We start from the raw sequence: 17,539 nt of genomic DNA, 5'->3' as shown, positions 1-17,539 counted from the left end.
TAATACTGGCCAAATGGATCATCTCATTATTGTCGGCAAGTGTGGCCGAATGAGTGCGTGAGTTAAGGTGAGCGATGCGATCACCGTGGAGGAACGGTTTGATCAATAAGTATTATTATTCTAATAGTACTAATAGTAGTAATAATAATGATACTACTACTACTACTACTACTACTACTACTAATAATAATAATAATAATAATAATAATAATAATAATAATAATAATAATAATAATAAAAATAAATGAAGATAATGATAATAATAATAATAAATTATGATAATGTTAATAATAATAATAATAATAATAATAATAATAATAATAATAATAATAATAATAATCGTCCATCACGCAGTGAGTGCGGGGCCCGCATGCTAATCACTCAGCCACCGCCTACCCATGTGTCTATGTGTTGCATAAAACTATACTGGATGTGATGGATTTTTTTAACCCGTCCGCTGCGATTGGCACGGATTTGGCCTTCACTGGTAGCCTGGTAACATATATTACCAAGTCTTTCTCTGCCTCTGTGGTGGGTAGTGGGTGTTTCCCGTGTGGTATTGGTGTGCTGGATATCCCCTCCCAAGGTACATGACTTTACATTTTTCTTCATTGAATTGTAACAGCCACTTTTTGTTCCATTCCTGTAGCTTGGTGATGTCATCTTGTAGGAAATCCGCAGCCAAGGTGTTAAAGCATTTTGGGGGTGGAGTTAGTATGGAGTAGCAGGCAACAGGCTTGAAATGGTAGTGGAATTGCTCGTGAAACCGACGAATCAATGGAGTGGACCGACCCTGCCCAGTAAGTTATCATCATAGGATATTTTAGTTCTTATACGTCAGTGGTCGAGACAGACCTGTCTGGATGAGTAAGCAGCGCACTGAACACCTCCTAGCTTTTTTTTCCCTTTTCTTCGTCCTCCTGAATAATACTCTCCATTCGACGTGCCTAAGCCTGAGGAGGGGGGGGGGGGGGGGATACGCCCTTACGCCATCAAATCTTCTCACATGTTTGCCGTGCGTGGCGTCGCTGTAATGCTGGGAGACGGGAGTCAAGCGATGTCGTAATCGTGTGTTGCGGCTAGCAATCATCTTTTTGGTCTCTTATTCCGGACAAGACTGGCGGTCTCTCCTAGTTCGGAGAAGTCAATCGACTAGCCTGTGTGACTATGAGCCAAGCGGCCACCACTGTGTCAAGTGTTGGCTGCGTGCTCCTCTGCTACTCCTGCTGTTGTTGGGCTTCTAGGCCGAACGACCAGTCTCCTCTTGTATGTTCAGGAGACGTCTAGAATGTTGGGCGTGTCTCTAAGGCGGTCGGGAATACGTGTAGGGTGCTTAAACAACTGCTCTAGATCACTGACGAGAGCTGAGTTGTAGATTTATTCACCAGACTGGTAAGTGAAACAGAATGAAAGTCAAAGCTGGTGGGGAACATTGGAATATCATAAGATGGAGATTTCAGCGAAGGGAGAATGAGTCAAGATGTGCTCCACCTTGCAATTTAAATACTCAAAGAATTTTACATAGTTGGTAGAGTTAGGCTAGTAATGCACAGCAGAACAGATGTATTTGGTCATTTAGTAATAGTATGACAGTTAAGTCGTAGCCAGATGGTGGAAAATTCTGAAGAATCAAGAGCAAGTAATGTTGCGTACACAGACGCATGCAACATCCATATTTTGGATTGAAATGTAGGATAGAGATAGAAGGACGGAGGAGAAAAAAGATGTCATTAGCCTCAGAAATCTGTGCTGCGGCGAGGAAGAGAGAGTGAGGTTCAAAAGAGAGATGGGCTTCCAATGAACTGAAAATAAGAGCGAATACTCCGAATTATGAAGAAGTTAAGGAAGAAAAGTTAAAGGAGCCATCAGGACACCTCCATATGTCAAGATCTGAAGTGAGGTCCGACCTGGGGACATTTGTTGACTCCCCCCCCCAGATGGAGCCCTCAAGGCCTGGTTATTACATGCCATAATAAAGTTGATAAGTATTTAAGAAATATTGTCAGTTTTTTTCTTTTTATAGTAAAAAGAAGCATCTGAAGGGCAAAAACATATATTAATGAGAAAAAAAGCCCGCTAATCACTGCCCCTATAAAAAAAAAAAGTGTTTAGAAGAGTGGCAAAAAGAGAGGTTAATTTCGGGAGAAGAGGTGTCTGGATACTCTCCTCTTGAAAGACTTAAGTCGTAGGCAGGAGGAAATACAGACGAAGGAAGATTGTTTCAGAGTTTACCAGTGTTAGGGATGAAAGAATGAAAATGCAGATTAACTTGTGCATAAGTGATTTGGACAGTATAAGGATAAATTACAGTAGAAAGTCGAGTGCAACAGGGCCGCGGGAGAGGGGCAGGGATGCATTTAGCAAGTTAACAGTCAGCATGAAAATATCGATTGGAAATAGAAAGAGACGCAACATGGCGGCGGAACTTAGGAGGTAAAAGGTTCTCAGTAAAAGGAGGAGAGTTGATGAGACGAAGAGTCTAACATCTACTTTGTTCAAAATGGCTGTGTGGAGTCCCCCCACACATACGATGCATACTCCATACGAGGGCGGACAAGGCCCCTGTATATGGATAGCATCTGGGAGAGGGAAAATAACCGGCGGGGACGATACAGAACGCCCAACCTCGAGAACGCTGATTTAAATAAGAGAGGAAATATGTTCATATTTGAAATTTTGAGGTAACCCTTTGCCGGGCACTCATGGAAATAGTGGAGGTATCAGAAAAAATAAACATTTAGTATGTTAAGATTTAGGCCTTTCTAAGACATTATTACTCGTGAATATTTTATTGATTTGACGCACCCATCCATTGCAAAGTTGCATCAAAGAAGTAGAGGTATATGATTTTTCTTTAATTATTTTCATTATTTTTTTATATTGTAATTTTTTTTCTATAACATTCATAAGAATTAGTTGTCATAGAACTAAATTTTCTTGATAAACTGCACTAAATATATAATGAACTACGAGTACTAGGTTGTTTTGCAGGCAAATGATTAAGGGTAGGCGGTGGCTAAGTGGATAGGATGACGGTGCCGTGTCCAGGACGATGCGTGTTCGCACCCAGCCCGGTGCCACAAGCTGAGATTTTTCAGTCACACTGGACCAAATCTGGCGAGCACGAGCTTTTTCTGGCAGCTTTTGCTCGCGAGCTTTTTTGATCCTACGTTTGGCTCGGCGTTTGGAGCAGCTCGGCGAGCCGCGAGCAGGCAGTCAAATAAGCTCTTTGGTGCACCAATATGTGAATAATATATATTGTCTAGTGTATTGGATCCGTATACCCATGATATTAGAGAACTTATTCACATACTCGTTTGATGTTTGATGGTGTTTGTAACATTTTATAATATTGTGAAAAGTAGTGTTGGTTTTTATTTTGATTTCTGGATCCCTAACCAAGACCAAGACCGCCCAGCTGAAATAAACACTCGCCATGACCACCTTCGCTCCTAGTTCTAGAGTTCATTGGTCCTCCGGTATTGTGCACTCTTTAATATTTAGAGTCAGGTCACCTCCACTCCACCGTCCAGACAACACGCTCCCTCTCCACCTCCTGACCTCAGCCGGACTACCTGCCTGACTCCTGATAGTTCTGGCTGCGCCGGGTGTATATTTGTGGCAGTGTCTAACTCAAGGGAGAACAGATGGTCCAAACAAGACATTCTGCAAATACAAGCAAAATGACTGACGACATGGAAGAGATGAACAAGCAAACGACTCAAACCACGGCAACCACCATGACTGACGACAGCGAAGTGAACCACCTCATTGAGTCGTTGCCAAAAGAATCTCAACCACTGGTGAAAGCGTTATAAAAAATTATATTTATACAACTGGTTGCAGAACTATCCAGTGTGAAAAAAGAACTTAAAGAAAAAGACACACAAATTGCAAATCTCACCAGTGAAGTGAACAACCTCAAAGACCATGTGAACGATTTAGAACAGAAAGTTGATAGTGTTGACCAACACGAACGCCGTGACACAGTAACAGTTATCCTCAGTGGCCCTTCGCTACCAGAACATGCAAACAGTGAACATACAACCAGTGTAGTTGTGAATACAATCAGGGACTTCCTAAAGATAAACATAAAAGAAACAGACATAAGTATAGCACATAGGCTGGGTCCACAAAAGCAACAAAAAAATAAGCCAATCGTCGTAAAATTCATGAACAGAACCCTCAAATATGATTTCACTCAGGCTTGTATACAACTCAAACCACAATTATATATCAATGAAAGCTTAACACTAAAGCGAAGGAACCTGCTCAACACCATTTTGAACATCAGACGACAACAGTAGTAACAAATGTACGGAAGTGGGGGTAATTTGGAAGTGGGGGGGACTGGAAGTGGGGTTAAAGGGGGGTTACGGAAGAGGGGTATCTGGACCCCCCCACACACACACACCCATCTCTTTTACCTTTTTCACCCCCCCCCCTCACCCCCCCTCGGACTAGCGTACGGAAGCGAGAGGGTGACGGGAGTAGGGGTGCCCAGCAGGGAGGGAGGGGGGGGGGGGTGACGGGAGAAGGGATACTTGAAGGGTTAAGATAAGATCTTTCTTTGACCCTCGAATGACCACGAGATTATAATCACGGAAAAAGTTAAGGACATTAGGTTAATGACCAGGCTGAAATATGAATTTACTCTCTAATGCAAGTCCGAAAATAAAATAAAAAATCACCATTGAACGTAAGACTCGATAAATTATTTAAGTTTTTGCTGGATGTATTGTATCATTATCTTCTTATTTCTCATTTCTCAACTTGTTTCTTCTTATTTCTTTCCTCAACTTATATATATTTTATTTGGTGCCATCTAACCCTAAACACTGCAGCACCAAGTCTTTTTTTTTCTGATTTTGCATTAATTAATGTCTTATATCTCATTTCTTAACTTCTTTCTTCTTATTTCTTTTCTCAACTTGCATTTCTTTATATTTTCTGCCTGCTCTTCGATGTCATAATTTTATGACCTTAGGCGTTGCCGCATCGAATTTACCTTTTTCCGTAAAAAGGGATCATGTGTGTGTGTGTGTGTGTGTGTGTGTGTGTTCCATTCCCCTCCGATTCTTGAGAAATCTGCGGCTAGCTCGAAATTTTGTGGGCCATCTTTTTTAGCCGATTATATGCTCCGTAGCGGAATTTAGTGAGGATTCTTATGGTATCTTCAAATTCCTCATACGTCTATTAGTTCCCGAGTTACACCGATAAAACTGATTTTTTTTCTCTCTCGTCAGAGTAGCTTAACAAATAAAAATCACTCATTAATTAATGTCTTATATCTGAACTCACACTGTTTTGATTATAGAACGAACTTACATTAGCTGAACTCACACTGTTTTGATTATAGAACGAACTTACATTAGCTGAACTCACACTGTTTTGATTATAGAACGAACTTACATTAGCTGAACTCACACTGTTTTGATTATAGAACGAACTTACATTAGCTGATCTCACACTGTTTTGAATATAGAACGAACCATTAGCTGAACCCACACTCCTGGAAGAAGCTAAAATTTTCTAAAGGCTACAATAAAATCAATATGACCGATGAAGATACGGCACGTCACAATGAACAAACTCACTGTCTTCTGTAAATAAGGGTTTTAAAAGGTAAAGGAGTAAAACATCATGACCATGAAAAATCAGGAAACAATTACATTGAAGCTTATTGTAATAGATGCAACCTTCAAATGAAAAAAATCACAAATTGCAGCGCACTCTCATTGCACATTATGCGGATTACGACATGACGTTAATCCCGCGTGAATTAACGCTACCTGACTTTGTAAATCAAACTAAGACCATAACATTCAGTTCATAAATACCATGAAGTCATCATACATGACTTGAGATTTATTGACACGTATGTCTTTATGTCTGGTTCACTCGCGGTTTTAGCGAACCAATTCATCAGCACTGAACGAGCTCATGTGCACACAACAGATGTTGAAAGATGTTCCAGCACCTGCGGTACCATTATTGATCAAGGGAAAGCAGGTTTTTTGTTATGACTATATGGACTCGATGGAACGACTTCTGAGACACGTCTTCCATCCGCGAAGATTTTTTCAATTCGCTTCAAGAAGCAGAACTTTCCGAAAGTGATTATAAACATGCTCAGAATGTTTGGAAAGTAGCTGTGTCAGAGCCTGATGGACTATTTGTTGCTTTATGTAAAAGTGGATGTTGGCCTTCTATGTGATGTCTTCCTAGAGTGGAGAGGTATTTTGAAAACCCAGTGGAGGTTGGATATTGTAAATTATGTTAGCCTCAGATTTGCTTATGACTCTTTTGTTAAAACACAGCAGGAATTAGAGATGCTTAGTAGCCCACACATATATCATTGCATTCAAACAAATGTGCGGGGTTACACAAGTGTTGTGCGTCGTTTGTACACCAATAACATCTACACGAACCTCAGTTTAATCCAAAACATGATAGAAACACTTTCCTTTCATATCTTGACTTCAACAGTCTTTATCCCACTGTAATGCAAGAGAAGTTACCGGAGATATGAGAAAACTAGATGAGACAGAAATGCACTGGTTTTTGAGCGGGAGGGGGCTAGGTCAATCAAAACTGATGGCGATTTTGGATACCTCATTCTGTGCAATACTGAGGCTGTCTCACGTGAAGTCATTGAGAAAACGGATGACCTCCACTGACCATCAGAAGACACAATATCATCAATAGAGATATATCGTCAGCCGCACACGAATGGTATGAAGAAAACCGTCCAGTACCGTGTAAGAACATAAAACAGATTGGAACACATGTTGCTCAGGAGAAAATACTGTTTGCTCTGTCCTCCTTAAACTGCTTATTCAACTAGGCCGGGTTGTTAAAAGTGCATGTTATTTATATAGCGTTTACAAAAGCACTTTCTTGCGGACTTCATTCAGGATAACATAGAAGCCCGCAAAAGTGCTACTTGCCCTATCAAGAAAACTGCAATCAAGTGTATTTCAAACAGCATTTTTGGTCGATACCTGATGAACGCGGCCAAATATAGTGAAGACATAGATATTGTCACCAACCGCGAAAAGTTTTTGAAGCTGGCCCGAAGTCCTTACTTTAAACGCGTTGTACCCCTCAATGATGGTCATGTAGTTGTAGTTCGCCATAAGAAATATTCACAGGCGAATCATCCAAACTACATTGGCTACAGATATCCCTCTCTTGGGATATTTTACTGTACTCATTCGTCCATTACGCACTGTGAATCCCTGATAGCCAAAGGTAAATGTTTGCTTCTGGAATAGGACGTCTTTGTATCGCTGATGAGCAATTTTTTTTTCTTTATGAGCTTTGGAACGCTCTTAGCTGAACTCAACCGGTCACTGTCTGCCAAGGGGATGGAGTAGCACTTTGTTCTTACACCTACAAATTCTGAGATGGTTCTTTCCCTCACTTCAGACTTGAGAAATCCGAGCTTGCCTTTGTTGTCTGTGTTGTACAAGGAATGTGAGGAGCTAAAGTTACTTGTGTCTATATAGCTTTTAAAGGGTTCCTGCGAGTACTCTGTTAGTAGATCAGGAGTTTCAGTTTCTGTTATTAAGGAATCAGTGACACAATACACTAGTTTCGCCCGATCCCCGTAATGAGCCTTCATGATACTGTAAAAGAAATCATACAGTCGCAGCTTGGACAGCTCTAGGATGTAGTAGCCAATGTAGTTTGGATGATTCGCCTGTGAATATTTCTTATGGCGAACTACAACTACATGACCATCATTGAGGGGTACAACGCGTTTAAAGTAAGGACTTCGGGCCAGCTTCAAAAACTTTTCGCGGTTGGTGACAATATCTATGTCTTCACTATATTTGGCCGCGTTCATCAGGTATCGACCAAAAATGCTGTTTGAAATACACTTGATTGCAGTTTTCTTGATAGGGCAAGTAGCACTTTTGCGGGCTTCTATGTTATCCTGAATGAAGTCCGCAAGAAAGTGCTTTTGCTTAAACATATAAATAGCATGCACTTTTTAACAACCCGGCCTAGTTGAATAGCAGTTTAAGGAGGGACAGAGCAAACAGCATTTTCTCCTGAGCAACATGTGTTCCAATCTGTTTTATGTTCTTACACGGTACTGGACGGTTTTCTTCTTCATACCATTCGTGTGCGGCTGACGATATATCTCTATTGATGATATTGTGTCTTCTGATGGTCAGTGGGAGGTCATCCGTTTTCTCAATGACTTCACGTGAGACAGCCTCAGTATTGCACAGAATGAGGTATCCAAAATCGCCATCGGTTGCTTGATTGACCTAGCCCGCTCCCGCTCAAAAACCAGTGCATTTCTGTCTGATCTAGTTTTCTCATATGTCCACATGTTAAATTCTCTTGAATTACAGTGTGATTTAGTCTGTTGAAGTCAAGATATGAAAGGAAAGTGTTTCTATCATGTTTTGGATTAAACTGAGGGTTCGTGTAGATGTTATTGGTGCGTACAAACGACGCACAACACTTGTGTAGCCCCACGCACATTTGTTTGAATGCAATGATATATGTGGGCTACTAAGCATCTCTAATTCCTGCTGTGTTTTAACAGAAAAGAGTCATAGGCAAATCCTGGCAGGCTAACATAATTTACAATATCCAACCTCCACTGGGTTTTCAAAATACCTCTCCACTCTAGGAAGACATCACATAGAAGGCCAACATCCACTTTTACATAAAGCAACAAATAGTCCATCAGGCTCTGACACCCAGCTACTTTCCAAACATTCTGAGCATGTTTATAATCACTTTCGGAAAGTTCTGCTTCTTGAAGCGAATTGAAAAAAATCTTCGCGGATGGAAGACGTGTCTCAGAAAGTCGTTCCATCGAGTCCATATAGTCATAACAAAAAACCTGCTTTCCCTTGATCAATAATGGTAACGCAGGTGCTGGCACATCTTTCAACATCTGTTGTGTGCACATGGGCTCGTTCCCAGTGCTGATGAATTGGTTCGCTAAAGCCGCGAGTGAACCAGACATAAAGACATACGTGTCAATAAATCTCAAGTCATTTATGATGACTTCATGGTATTTCTGAACTGAATGTTTTGGTCTTAGTTTGATTTTCAAAGTCAGGTAGCGTTAATTCACGCGGGATTAACGTCATGTCGTAATCCGCATAATGTGCAATGAGAGTGCGCTGCAATTTGTGATTTTTTTCATTTGAAGGTTGCATCTATTACAATAAGCTTCAATGTAATTGTTTCCTGATTTTTCATGGTCATGATGTTTTACTCCTTTACCTTTTAAAACCCGTATTTACAGAGAAGACAGTGAGTTTGTTCATTGTGACGTGCCGTATCTTCATCGGTCATATTGATTTTATTGTAGCCTTTAGAAAATTTTAGCTTCTTCCAGGAGTGTGGGTTCAGCTAATGTAAGTTCGTTCTATATTCAAAACAGTGTGAGATCAGCTAATGTAAGTTCGTTCTATAATCAAAACAGTGTGAGTTCAGCTAATGTAAGTTCGTTCTATAATCAAAACAGTGTGAGTTCAGCTAATGTAAGTTCGTTCTATAATCAAAACAGTGTGAGTTCAGCTAATGTAAGTTCGTTCTATATTCAAAACAGTGTGAGTTCAGCTAATGTAAGTTCGTTCTATATTCAAAACAGTGTGAGTTCAGCTAATGTAAGTTCGTTCTATATTCAAAACAGTGTGAGTTCAGCTAATGTAAGTTCGTTCTATATACAAAACAGTGTGAGTTCAGCTAATGTAAGTTCGTTCTATATACAAAACAGTGTGAGTTCAGCTAATGTAAGTTCGTTCTATATACAAAACAGTGTGAGTTCAGCTAATGTAAGCTCGTTCTATATACAAAACAGTGTGGGTTCGTTCTATATACAAAACAGTGTGAGTTCAGCTAATGTAAGTTCGTTCTATATACAAAACAGTGTGAGTTCAGCTAATGTAAGTTCATTCTATATACAAAACAGTGTGAGTTCAGATAATGTAAGTTCGTTCTATATACAAAACAGTGTGAGTTCAGCTAATGTAAGTTCGTTCTATATACAAAACAGTGTGAGTTCAGCTAATGTAAGTTCGTTCTATATACAAAACAGTGTGAGTTCAGCTAATGTAAGTTCGTTCTGTATACAAAACAGTGTGAGTTCAGCTAATATAAGTTCGTTCTATATACAAAACAGTGTGAGTTCAGCTAATGTAAGTTCGTTCTATATACAAAACAGTGTGAGTTCAGCTAATGTAAGTTCGTTCTATATACAAAACAGTGTGAGTTCAGCTAATGTAAGTTCGTTCTATATACAAAACGGTGTGAGTTCAGCTAATATAAGTTCGTTCTATATACAAAACAGTGTGAGTTCAGCTAATGTAAGTTCGTTCTATATACAAAACAGTGTGAGTTCAGCTAATGTAAGTTCGTTCTATATACAAAACAGTGTGAGTTCAGCTAATGTAAGTTCGTTCTATATACAAAACAGTGTGGGTTCAGCTAAAATGGTTTACAGCATTACTTCCACAATAGGATCCGCTTTCTACTGTTTCTCCGTTTCTATTCACTATAATGTAAGCATACGCTATGGCAAAGTGATGTCTCTTTACACCCATTTGAAGAAGGCTCTACGAGAATACTCTCAAAGACATAGAATGCTAAATAAGATGGCTCATATGTTTTAGCATGATTAATAAATTTCACAGTATATCCCGCAGGTGGGAATCTTAGTCTTGTGATCATCATTGGGTGCTCAGCAAGCGTTGTCCTGTTCTCACAGGCACACAAATTTCCATGCAGTTTTTCCATGCTGCATGGTTCTTTTTCATTTCCCGCCGCAGGATAGTTTCCTTAAGCAGTTAATTAGAACACCAACGAGGGAAGAAAATATTTTGGATTTGTTGTTAACTAATAAAGAGGACATAATAAGCAACCTTGAGGTTGGGGGTTCATTAGGTAACAGTGATCATAAGGAAATTAAATTTAATATTAAATGGGAGGATAGAGTCAGCAGAAACAACACTTAATACCTGACTTCAGGAAGGCGGACTTCGATGGTTTAAGAAAGTAACTGCAAAGGCTTAAGAGAGTAAGATCAGAAGTAGCTGAGAGCTTAAACCATAGGGTTCGTTATGTTGGGAGTATAGAACGTGTAAGAGTTCCTTTTTCCTGGAGTTCACCATTGGAATACGCGTTCATCTGGGAGGCTCTCCAACAATGTTTGAGCGAAACTGTAGGGATTCAGGAGTATTTATACCCTAATCAACAAGAAGATATCCATAAGGACGTGAATATACGGCATATTTATATATATCTACAAACTGGTTTGCCTTCTCTTTTCCGAATATTTGTCTGCCCAGACAGTGAATTTGAGATAAATCTGACTTATTTAACCCTCTCGCGCACGATGACGCATTTCATGTCATCAAGGGTAAAAGGTTCTGGCGGACGATGACGCGAAACGCACCACAAAAGTAAATAAAAAATTATTAAAAATTAAGTTTTCGATGAAAGCGCGTCAAATTTGCAGTTGTTGGGATAAGTTTCTTAATAGTAACATATGGCAATCTTTCTAAGGAACGTAGATGAGGAGCTCTGAGAGATTTTTATTTGTTAGGATACTCTGACGAGAGAATAACATTCAGTTTTCTCGGTGTAACTCGGGAACTAATAGACGTATGAGGAATTTGAAGATACCATAAGAATCCTCACTAAATTCCGCTTCGGAACATATATTCGGCTAAAAAAGTTGGCCCACAAAATTTCGAGCTAGCCGCAAATTTCTCAAGAATCAGAGGGGAATGGAACACACACACACACACACACACACACACACACACACACACACACTTTCCCTCTCACATCGCTCTCCCTTCCCTCCACTGACTCACTGAGGTATTTCTGGGTTGCCTTCGGTTGAGCGCTATCTTGATCTAGGGAAAAAGGTAAACTCGATGCAGCAACGTCTAAGGTCATATGACACCGAAGAGCAGGCAGAAAATATAAAGAAATGCAGGTTGAGAAAAGAAATAAGAAGAAAGAAGTTAAGAAATGAGATATAAGACATTAATTAATGCAAAATCAGAAGAAAAAAAATGAAAAGTGTCAAATTTGCAGTTGTTGGGATAAGTTTCTTAATAGTAACATATGGCAATCTTTCTAAGGAATGTAGATGAGGAGCTTTGAGTGATTTTTTTGTTATGTAACTCGGGAACTAATAGACGTATGAGGAATTTGAAGAATCCTCACTAAATTCCGCTTCGAACATATATTAAAAGTTGGCACAAAATTTGAGCAAGCAGCAGATTAACACACACACACACACACACACACACACACTTTTCACGGAAAAAGGTAAACTAGAAATGCAAGTTGAGAAAAGAAATAAGTTAAGAAATGAGATATAAGACATTAATTAATGAGTGATTTTTATTTGTTAGGCTACTCTGACGAGAGAAAAAAAAATCAGTTTTCTCGGTGTAACTCGGGAACTAATAGACGTATGAGGAATTTGAAGATACCATAAGAATCCTCACTAAATTCCGCTTCGGAGCATATAATCGGCTAAAAAAGATGGCCCACAAAATTTCGAGCTAGCCGCAGATTTCTCAAGAATCGGAGGGGAATGGAACACACACACACACACACACACACACACACACACACACACACACACACACATGATCCCTTTTTACGGAAAAAGGTAAATTCGATGCGGCAACGCCTAAGGTCATAAAATTATGACATCGAAGAGCAGGCAGAAAATATAAAGAAATGCAAGTTGAGAAAAGAAATAAGAAGAAAGAAGTTAAGAAATGAGATATAAGACATTAATTAATGCAAAATCAGAAAAAAAAAGACTTGGTGCTGCAGTGTTTAGGGTTAGATGGCACCAAATAACCGGAGTAAAAAAAAATATATATAAGTTGAGGAAAGAAATAAGAAGAAACAAGTTGAGAAATGAGAAATAAGAAGATAATGATACAATACATCCAGCAAAAACTTAAATAATTTATCGAGTCTTACGTTCAATGGCGATTTTTTATTTTATTTTCGGACTTGCATTAGAGAGTAAATTCATATTTCAGCCTGGTCATTAACCTAATGTCCTTAACCTTTTCCGTGATTATAATCTCGTGGTCATTCGAGGGTCAAAGATCTTATCTTAACCCTTCAAGTACCCCTTCTCCCGTCACCCCCCCCCCTCCCTCCCTGCTGGGCACCCCTACTCCCGTCACCCTCTCGCTTCCGTACGCTAGTCCGAGAGGGGGTGAGGGGGGGGGGGGTGAAAAGGTAAAAGAGATGGGTGTGTGTGTGTGGGGGGGGGGGGGTCCAGATACCCCCTCTTCCGTAACCCCCCCGCTGACCGCTGACCCCCCCAACCCCCACTTCCAGTCCCCCCCACTTCCAAATTACCCCCACTTCCGTACATTTGTTACTACTGACAACACAAGGCCAAATCCCAACAGTGCTAAACAAAAGACGGAACACTAATAATGAAGCTTCGAAACTCCACCGCTAAGCACTCAATAGTTGATGACAAGTCACTGATGTCCTTCCGAGAGAAATACCCGCAAATGATGAACACCTACCAACAGACTACATCCCAGACCTCCACATCATCTTCAGACAGGTAAAGCACAGATGACACCACTCAACCCATCTACCACTGTTGCTGTTACCACTGCTACCACGACCGTTACTGCTGTCATCACAACCACTACTATTGTTTCTACTGTTACCACCACTACCACGACCGTGCTGCCAACGATACCACTACTACCGATACTACTGTTACCACCGATACCACTACTGATGCTACTACCACTACCACTGTTACTACTGTTACTAATGTTACCACCACTACCACTGCCATCGCTGCTGTCATCGTTACCCCTACTACTGTTACCTCCGCTACCATTACTACTGCTCTCAACGCAACCAGTACACCTTTACAAGACGGTAACTACTACTACTTGCTGCTCCAGATGCTGATACAATTACCACAACTACTACCGCTTCAACTACTAATACTACAAGTTCCACTGCCACAACTGCTACTATTGCGGATATTACAACTTTATTCTTCTCAGTTATAATTATTAAGTCCATGTATCATCTGTCAGAGTGTGTCCTCAGCTTAATCAATTATTACCTTATACTATTATTATTGTATTAATACTATTACTACTTACATTATCATTTACAGTACTACCATACTATTTTTATAAATCAATTACAATTTTTGTACTAATGATATTGTGTTAATATTATCACTTTAATTATTATTTACACTACTATTACTTTATAATTATCACAATGTTAATTATTATTATTATTACTATAACTATTATTATTATTATTATTATTATTATTATTATTATTATTATTATTATTATTATTATTATTATTATTATATATATATATTATATATATATATATATATATATATATATATATATTTTATTTTGTCATATATATATATATATATATATATATATATATATATATATATATATATATATATATATATATATATATATATATATATATATATATTTTTTTTTCATTTTAATATATATATATATATATATATATATATATATATATATATATATATATATATATATATATATATATATATATATATATATATATATATATATATATATATATATATATATATATATATATATATATATATATATATATATATATATATATATATATATATATATATATTTTGCACTATTGATTAAATCCGGCACCCAAGTTTCCAGTACTGCCCAAAAAGCTGCCAGCCTTAAATGGTTCCCTGCACTTCAAAATTATTGTAAATACATAATTGAATGAAGGGATAATAAAATGTTTGAAATGTTTGAGGGAGCATCCCGAGTTGTGGGACACAGCCATCCACATTTCTGTAAGTCTACGCTGAAGAAAGTTAGATGGATTGTTGTACTCCCCATGGGTCTCCCTTCCCTTCAGCCATGACCGAACCCAGACTCGTCTTTCCTTCTTCTGCGCTCGTTGAATAATGGCAAGTAATGCCGCCACAGCTGCACACTTAGCCGTAATGCGAAGCGTAGGTGTAGTGGGCGCCATGGCTGAGGCTTTGTTTACAATGATGTTCGTCGCTCGTCAGTGTGACGACAACAGTGACTTGCTCGCGAGCAAAAGCTGCCAGCAAAAGCTCGTGCTCGCCAGATTTGGGTCCAGTGTGACGCCAGCTGGGCAGCTGGTGGGGTCTGCTGGTGGAATGGAGCAAAGCAGTTTCTTGAGTCTGATAGACAAAGGCACCTGAACAGGTGAACACTTCCCTTTTTACTGCAGTGCTTGCAGGTCTGCCGCATGGGGACGTAGTGGGGCATGTGGTGGACGGTGTGTCCTGCCTCTCAGCGGGAGTTGGAATAGCTGCCCTCTGTCCCCGCCTCGGCATGGAGGGATATGTGGAGCAGGGGAGCCCCTGGTGGGCCTGGAGACTACTACTGCCTTGGTACCTTTAACCTTGTAGCAGCGACGGGCCAAATTTGTGGCTTTACCGTGTAGCAGCGACGGGCCAAATTTGTGGCTTTACCGTGTAGCAGCGACGGGCCAAATTTGTGCCATGATATAAACCCCCCAAAATAGATGATACATAATCTGATCACAAATGCTTCGATATATATTATGAAATGGTTTGTTTGAGTGATGATTTTTTCTCATTTTTTTCTCGCTTAAAGGGACCATTAAGAAACATGATCCCCGCTGCTTCCGGGTTAATGAAATAAATGAGCCACTTTAATGGAATGTCTAAGTCCCTTTAATTAAGTATCTGAGTCCCTTCAAATATCCCTTCAATTTAATGACCGTCCTTTTAAAGAAATGCCTTGAATCCCTTTTGTTAAATGTTTGACCGCCTCAAATTAATATCAGAATTCCTTTAATATTAATTATTTATTATTTATCTATTATTGTCCATTTTATTTATTAGTTAGATATATTTACTTATTACCCAATGTATATACTACTTATATTTATTTATTTATTCTTATTTTATTACTTTATATTAATTTTATTTCATTCAATTTTATCAATTTTAAGTCCTCTGAAAGAATTTTGGGATAGGTTTGTTTTGTAATTTTTACATAGAAAATGGCAAAAAACAATTTGGCATAAATCCCCCCTGTTGTTTTTTAAGTTTTACCATAAAAAACGTCACCTAAAAAGATGGGTATAGGTTTTCTTCATTTTTTTGTGAGTTTTAACATGGAAAAATCACTGTTATCACGTGGAATAGTAAAAAAATATATAATGAACATCATATATCCTTATCATATATATCATATGATCAGAATGATAACCAGGCCATGATCATAATTAGAGTTACGTAAACAGGCAGAAGTTCTCGTGCGGGCTGAGCGTGGTTACTCGCATCTCTGCCGCTGAGTCCACATGGGACACACACTAAATGTCGGCCACCATATCACTTATTTTCTTCAAACCTACGCCCGTTTCTTGCATATCAACATGTAGTAAAAATATCTAGCTATGTGCTATTAAATTTTGGTAAACTTAACTTCATTGTGTTGGGTGCGAGGCGGGCGAGAAGAGAAGCAACTTGATGCATGTCCGACCATTTTTGACGCTCGGTTCAAGTGCGCACTATCTTCCTTCCACCCTAGCTGCCGTGCGGGCTAAAGAGATGTGACTTGCTGGAGAGTATGATGAAAGGTGCTTCTTTTGGCTGAAATTAACAGATACTGGCTGCGTCATCACCGAGGGGCTGGACATGCTTGCAAATACACGTGTTTTGTAATCCCACACTGACTACTCGCGCGGCAGAGGGTTGAGGATAGATCGAGGATGTTTGGAAGATTCTGTCGAGTTGACAGGTTGGGAAATTGAGTTTTTGAAGAGTTGAAGGACCACAAGTTCTTCTTGCACCAATCGGAAATGACAGTAAGGTCTGAGGTTAAGCGTTCTGCCTAGAATCATGTATAGTTCCTGTTAGGAGGATCTTCTGTCAAAAGATGTTGAGTAATGCAGAGTAGAATCATCGGCGTAAGAGTGGATAGGACAGCTTGTTGTGGAAAGAAGATCATTAATGAGCAACAGAGAGTGGGAGATAGGACAAATTCCTGCGGGGCACCACTGATAATAGGTTTTGGGGAACAACAGTAACCATCTACCACTGCGGAGATTGATCGACCGGAAAGGAAACTGGAGATAAATGTACAGAGAGAAGGGTAGAATCAGTAGGAGGGTAGTTTAGAAAGCAAAGATGTGGAACGAGTCAACAGGGATGTTGAAGCAATTCTCGCATGTTGGATGAAGGACAACAACACTACGCAATGGTCATAGGACTGCTTGGAAGAACACCATACGAGGCCATGTATGGACAGAAGGCTCATCTCGGTGTTGACGCATCTTCTATACCAGAGGAAGTCATGGACGGTATGCAGACGGAGGAACAGCTTACAGAAGCACTAGGTGTTGTCGATGAGGACACAGATACAGAGGAGGAAGAGACAGGTGCTGAAGAGCAGGAGAACCATCCGCTGTCATTATCTGCATCTCCTGTGGTAAAAGCGAC

This window comes from Eriocheir sinensis, chromosome 6, assembly GCF_024679095.1.
Source record: "Eriocheir sinensis breed Jianghai 21 chromosome 6, ASM2467909v1, whole genome shotgun sequence".
Classification (NCBI taxonomy): domain Eukaryota; kingdom Metazoa; phylum Arthropoda; class Malacostraca; order Decapoda; family Varunidae; genus Eriocheir; species Eriocheir sinensis.
The sequence above is the reverse complement of the archived record's forward strand: the minus strand, read 5'-3'. Positions refer to the sequence as shown.